The sequence below is a fragment of the Epinephelus moara genome, chromosome 20 (assembly GCF_006386435.1).
Source record: "Epinephelus moara isolate mb chromosome 20, YSFRI_EMoa_1.0, whole genome shotgun sequence".
Taxonomy (NCBI): Eukaryota; Metazoa; Chordata; class Actinopteri; order Perciformes; family Serranidae; genus Epinephelus; species Epinephelus moara.
In genome coordinates, this window is record NC_065525.1 from 12,500,669 (window position 1) to 12,507,998 (window position 7,330).

At 39.6% G+C, this 7,330-nt stretch overlaps 1 protein-coding gene across 1 annotated transcript in view; it reads right to left on the reverse strand.

Annotated features, from left to right (window-relative positions):
* Positions 1–4,254, reverse strand: part of mbtps1 (membrane-bound transcription factor peptidase, site 1) — a 34,060-nt gene extending 29,806 nt beyond the window's left edge. Inside the window, exon 1 of the mRNA XM_050074053.1 lies at positions 4,093–4,254. The gene's annotated coding sequence lies outside the window, so the exon portion shown is untranslated. The remainder of the gene's footprint in view (positions 1–4,092) is intronic.
* Positions 4,255–7,330: the final 3,076 nt, after the last annotated feature.

Sequence of the window (7,330 nt, forward strand, 5' to 3'; positions counted from 1 at the left end):
CTGTTGCCATGGTGAATCGTGGAGTCGGAGCTCCATTGATGATGGCTTTTTATTGTCGGCTTAACTCAGAGTGAACATACTCAGAGTTGACTGAACTAACTCAAATCAGCTGTTCTGGAACCGGATACTCAGAGTTTCCCATCTCAGGGTAAATCAACTCAGAGTTCAGGGTTAGACTCAGAGTTTGTTGAACCTCCTACCTGGAATACCCCTCAGACCACGTCAGGCTGTAACAGCAGAACCACAGACTGTATTGAATTGAACATGGTTTGATCACTTTCTTGTTCAACTCCTCATTTGTGAGACAAAAATCTTGTTATTACTTCTTTCAAAAGTTACATAGTTGCACTTTCAGATCATATATACATAACAATACAGCTGATAAATATGTATTACTGCACTGCAATTTCGTTTCGCATATCTGATAGTTTAAATGCAATTCAGATATGACTACATCAGTACTGATATATCAGTAAGCTTTTATCATTATCAACTAAACTCTACTCAGTCATTCCTTGGCCTCAGGTCTATCTGTCCATTGAAATGTGAAGAAAATCGGTTCAAATGTTTTTGAAATCAGCTGCTGACTGAAAAAACAAATCAAGTGTAAAACACCATCTTTGCAGAGGTAACAAATAAGCGTATTTTCTATCCTCCTACAACTCCAGGGTTTTGAAAAACAACCTTACAGAGGCTTTGTTTCCATTTCTATCCCCTCATGTAGTGTTCAGAGGAAGGAGTGTTTCCAAGGGGAAGGAAGGGAGGTGTTGGGTGCAGAGAGATGTAGAATGTAGTATTAACCACTCCTCCCTCATTTAGCCTCTTGTGGAGGAGTCAGTGCCCTCTGGGAACAGCCCTGTTGTTAGATACAGCACGTAGACTGAGATAAAACTTTATCTCACCTGCAAGGATGGCAATACTCAGTTATACAGAAGCAGCCACAGACCCAGTGAAGAAACTCAACACATAACTGATAACCATGAGCTGCTAAACAAACTCATCAAAAACATCTTTATGCTGCTGTGAAAGCCATCCTGCACTGCACAAAGAACTTTCCAGGTAGATACACACCACACATACACAGAATCACCAACCAGCACAAAAGACTCAGCTGGGCTGCCTCAGCTGACCTGAAACTGTGTGACATATGACTCCCCAACACACACACACACATATAGACATTTGCCAAGCTCAACACCAGACCTCATGAGAACCAGCTCCACGCTGACTGAGGGTCCAGCCCAGATTACATAAGGTGACCTCCCTTCCTGCAGAGCCTGTAACTGCCTCCTACTTTACACCAGAGGGACACAGAGGCGGTCTGTCAATTCCTAAAGTGTACCAAGACCTGTGTTCTGTTGTTGTGTTTATTCATGAAACTCACCTTTTTTTAATCTTAGCACCCACCCATCCTCATTTTGGGATTGATTTCATCGATTAGCATACACAAAACCCACTCAGAGTGTGTTAGTGTGCTGCGGACCGGCTGCTCTCTGACTGCTGAGCTTTATTGCTGCACAGAGCACATGTGCAACATGTTCCAGAGCTGAGTGTGCAGAAATGCAGTATGCAACATGCGTGTGTTTGAGTGTATACTTTTAGTCTATTTTATCCTGGCAGGAATGACTTTATTGTCAGGCTGTCATTACCAATCAAACACTCCCATCAAAGGATGAAAACAACCCCATCAAGTATTACACGTGTGTGCTATCTAACAGCAGGCACACTAGTCGGTACAACTGCTATCAACAAAGGAGCAAAATCAAACAAATAGATTTACACGGCACAGCAGTGTATAAAGAAGCCCAGATTCTGTTCAGTCCCCTGGTATACTTGTGGTGATGATATCTAAACCTGCTTTTAACTGCCGGATCACTTGACTATAATCTAAGCCTTCTGGTTCTCCTGTTGATATCCACGTCTCCTGTATGGGGACTGTAGTTACACTAGCAAAACACTACTTATACTCAGACCAGAATGGAAACTGCAGATTTTTTTTTTTTTTTTTACAATTTTCATCTGTGAGTAGACCTATCACATTACTTATGTCATTTTAAGACCATTCCATGTCACAAATATAATGATAATTTAATGGCATTATAATACAAGTAAACTCTTTCAAAGAGCAATGAACTTTAAAGTCTTAAAATATTCAGACATTGGAATTGAAATGTGAAAAAAAGCATGAAAATTCAGGCATCATGTTAGCTAAAATGTTGGTGACATTCCTATGTAATTAAACACACATATAAACACAAGGACGATGTTGTGCTATATATGGACATGACCGATCATCTTTGCCGACCTCGATGAGTCAATAATGTAATTATCTTCACATGCCTGGTGATGATCCAGAGGAAAAATCTGTGGAATTTTTTTTTTTTTTTGCTTGTAATGTGATAGGCAACACTTTTTTTTTCTTTACAAAACAATTTTCAAATCTGCAGAAGATCTGAGGAGATCGGAATTCTACAGGTGCAGATTTCGCATAGGCTTACTTAAGTTGATTGATATTATGTTCATGATTAAAATTTATATGACTGCAACTTCTGGGAAAAATCACAGGCAACATGTGAAGCTCTACAGTTGTCCTCGTCTCCTAACTTGTAGCAGCAAGTTGCTCATAATATGAATAAAGTTTCCAAGTGCAGAGGAGTGAACTGATTTATTTTGCCTGACTAAAATACAGTAAATGTGGCTTTTTTAAAGAACATTGTGACAATGCTTTTGTAGTAGTATACTAGCTCAAGTCAAGTGTTGTACAGGAAAGGGATTATATGGAGGTTTAAGGGTTTATGTGAATCAAAAATTACACATAATCCCCATAGTTACTTTTGTGGGCAGTCACATGCCTACCACTGCTCAACCTCTATGATATAGTAAATAAACTGCAGATATGGGCCTACACAAGTGATTGAACAATTTAATTAAAAGCCCCTGGCTGGTCTGGTCTGACAGGAAGGGGCTCAATCACCAGATCCGGCTCAGGGCAGGATCCCTGCCTGTGTGAGACAACAATGCAGCTAACAACTATTGGTTTAGACCCAGAGCTGTAAAAATAGCCCCACTGGTTAGGGTAGGGCTGTAAAAGACAGGCTGGGACTACCTGAGTCAACATACCACCAAACCACAAAAATGGCATCAAACCTCCAGGCAGACATTGATTAGTAGCTAGGAAAGGCCCCCCCACCACAATCAGAGGAAAGATCAACAACAGTGTGAGTGATCTGAAGGGAGAGAAGTGGAGTCTGTTTTTTGGGTGTTAGCAAAAGGGTCCCTTAGAAGTTTTTATTTTTAGCAGAAATTTGGTGTAATAGTACCAGTTTAGTATGGAATCATCCCTCCTTTAAAAATAATGACACCAAAGCAGGATTAAATGTTAGAAAGATAAAGTTAACTAGCTGGCAGCAGCTACTTTGTCGATCAAAACAATGTGTCCACAGTGTGTATCACATAAAGCACAACATTACTTCCACTGTTTCAGTAATGACACAGACTTCATGTTGTTCTATTAAGTGCTCGTGGTTCACTCCTTGAGCAAACCAGACACACTACAAAATACACACACGTTTAAATGCCTTTAGTTGACATTAGTAGATGCATGAAAGAGCCAGTGTTAGCGTTTCTACATTTACACACGCTGGGCACAATTACACCGTCGATAGGGCCATGAGTTAAAATAACAGTTTGCTGCTTTTCAGTGCGACACAACATTTACTAACCACCTTAGCTAATTAGCTAACTAAGCCACACTGAGCCAAAACGACAAAACAAACCGTGTGGCCACATTAAAGTGACGACTTTACCAGCATAAACAAAGCAAATACCAGCAGACACATGCTGGAGGCTAAGTGTCTCTGAGATGGACACTTACTATGTCGACAGTGAAGAACGTTATTTGTAAACCACGATAGCACGTGTTAATGTCGCGAAAGCTAAATTTTGCCATCTGAAATAGGTTTATTAAACAAAAAGACATGCCAAGAGATTTTCTTTAGCCTCGGCTGCCTATCACATGTATAGCGTTAGCTAGCTAGCTTGGTGATATTTTACAGTGTATCTGCTGGTGGTTTGTGTGTTGATAATACTCACCGAGCTAAGCGGCGTCTCACACTTCACAGTTATCTGTGTGTATTTTTCACTGTCCGTGTATTATCGATCTGATAGCTACTCGGTAGGTAGTTTATTGTCCACCGAACAAAAGCTAGCAGCAAACTCACCAAACGCTACAGCCGCAGACCACTGACGTTGGGTTATGACGGGATGCCAGGTTTGGGGAACCTGTCCTCCTAAACCGCCGAGCAAAGTTAGCTCATCGATCCTATTCAGGTGATATTCATCTTTAAGAGATGGTTCTTTCCCCTTTATATTCTCACAGAAATCCAAATTATAACCCTATAACGTAACTATTATTACTTTCCCATCACCTCTTAATGAGCATATGATCATAGAGTGTCACGCTTTGTATCAAACCTGGCAACCCACCGGGCCTCCGGCTACTACTTATGGCCAAGCCTTCTCGGTCACGCTGCAGTTCTGCCAGCAGTGGGCGCTGTTTACCGTCAGGAAACTACTGTAAACAAGACGCACACAGCAGGAGTAGATCATTTTTAAGATACAACATCCAGGTAAGTTCACTTATTTTACTGTAAAATACAACCCAATTAATTGACGCACTCACAACCATTAGAATTGATCTATGATTGAACTATGACAGTATGGCACAGCTGCGCTACAGTTTGTAGTACTTCAGCTTTAAAGTATCACATGGATATTGTGTGGTCTACAGTGGTTTATTTACAATAAAATACCATGATACTCATCAGCTGTGATTAAACTGGTTCATGTGTATTCCAATAAGTATTGATAGTTCATTAGATTTCAACCATCACAAACAAAGTCATATGCTGCACAGCTGTAAGCCACTGTTTTAAAATTATTATTTTTTTCTTTTCGCTTTCTATGTTTTGATTATAAGTTTATAGCTGAGAGCATATAAATGAAATGTCAATGCATTTGGATGAATTTGGCATGCTACACAGACTTTAAAGCCCTTCCAGACAAATTTGTGATATTCTGCAAACATTATATGAATAAAATTGACTTGACTTGAAACCAGTGCACAAATGCTTTTGGCCACAATTCTGCTTATATCAAAAGTGAAAGAAATGCTGGTTTGCATTTAGGATCAAGTACTCTTTTACAACACACACATTATTAGAGTTATGGTTGCTTTTGTGTGCGGCCACTCCCACAGACAAGCTTGCAGCCAGAATGCCCTTCATCCATATACTGACCAGAAAAATATATATATAAAAAAAATTAAAATGTATATATATATATTTTTTTTATTTTTTTTGCCTACCTGGGGGAAGAAAGACTCCACAAGTTGACAGACACAAAGCTGACATGCATCATTGTATAAAGTTGCCATGGCTAACACATTAACAACTACTTATGTACTCATCCAGTTTACACAGCAATATTAAAACTTATTCTGAGGCATGCATGTCCAGTCTTTACTTTCCCTTTAGCTTTGTTTTGATCTCTACAGACTCCTTAGGAAATATATCTAAGAACAGTGAGGCTGAATCAAATAGCATATGTGCTGCAAAACAAATTAAGCGCTAAAAGAGGCTAAGTTGTCACAGCATGCGGCCCCTTTCACATTACACAGTAGTTTTCTGCTTATAAAAAGTGATTTGTGGAAATTTATATAAAAAAAAGGAAAAAACAAAACAACAATACACAAAGACAGTTGATGTATCAATTTGTTTTTGCTTCAGGGCTGTTGTTTATCTTAAATTATAGCACCCCCATGAGGGTGAAGTAATCATTTTTATGTAATTATTGGTGACCGTTTCCAAAATGCTAAAATTGAAGTCCAGATTTTTACCATTTCATGGTAAATATACACTGGGGTGGAAGGGGGCTCAACGAGGATTACCGCCTTGTGGTTGTATACCTCTGCGAACTGCGAAAGTTAAAGTCTGCAGTTAAAGTTTCCATCCATGTCTGTGAAAACTAGATTTCCCATACACACCTCCTCTCCACAGCAGCACATATCTATACAATCAGCACAGTTTCAAGATGGACACCCAAAATTAGTGTCACCAGCTCAGTATCTGACCAAATGTCTCCCCTTCTGTTCCTGAGTTATGTTACTGAATAATGGCCAAAAAAGTATTTTTGCAGAACATTATGATGTCACAGTGAAGTTGACCTTACACATTTTGGATATAAAATGTCATCACTTCATTATTTCATCCTATTAGACATTTGTGTGACATTTTGTCATAATTAGTGTTTGAATTCTTGAGTTATGACCAAAAACACGTTTTATGAGGTCACAGTGACCTTGACCTTTGACCATCAAATTCTAATCAATTCATTGTTGAGCCAAGTGGACATTTGAGCCAGATTTGAGGAAACTCCCTCAAGGTTTTCTTCAAAGATAACATTCATGATAGTGAGAGGAACGCAAGGTCACAATGGTCTTGACCTTTGACCACCAAATTCTAATCCATTCACTATTGAGTTGAAGTGGATGTTTGTGCCAATTTGATAAAATCCTTCAAGGTGTTCTTGAGATATTACGGTCACAAGAATAAGATGGATGAAAGGTCACAGTAAGCTTGACCTTTGACCACTAAAATCTTATCAGTTCATTCTTGAGACCAAGTGTGACAGGCAGGAAAAAAAATCCCTCTAGGTGTTCTTGAGCATCCACGAGAATTGGACAGGCAGACGTATGGAGAGACAACCCAAAAACATAATGCCTCTATCGACGACTATTGCCAGCATAGAGGCATAAAAACAGTAAACTGATGAACCTGAAAACAACAGTAGTTCAACAATATGTGCTAGAAGATTGCCAATATATGGTGCTTCTCAAAGTCAAGAAGGATCCTCAATTTCAAGGAGGCTAGGTCATCGAATCCTGCCGAAGGACTGTTCCAATGTCAAGGACCCTTTGAATTCTATCAAGGTCCAAGTCCTTCCCTTAGAGAATTTTCAAGGACACACATGGGTATCCTCAGCAGGTATGAAGTACTCACAAATCTTTGTGCACAATTTGCCAGAATTGAAGGTGGGGTCTCTTCAGTGACACACACCTGGGCAGTTGCTAGCCTGTTCCAATGTGTGTTCACCAAATGTTAGGAAGGAGTCTTGCGTAGCCTCTGTAGGACCCAACTTGGAAGGATCTGTCCTACCAAGAAAGAATCCTTGACTTTGAGAAGTACCGATAGTCTTACTGTACACTCTGACTAACACACCTGTTGGACCAATCACATATGAGAATAGTGTCAAATCAAAACACATTCAAGCA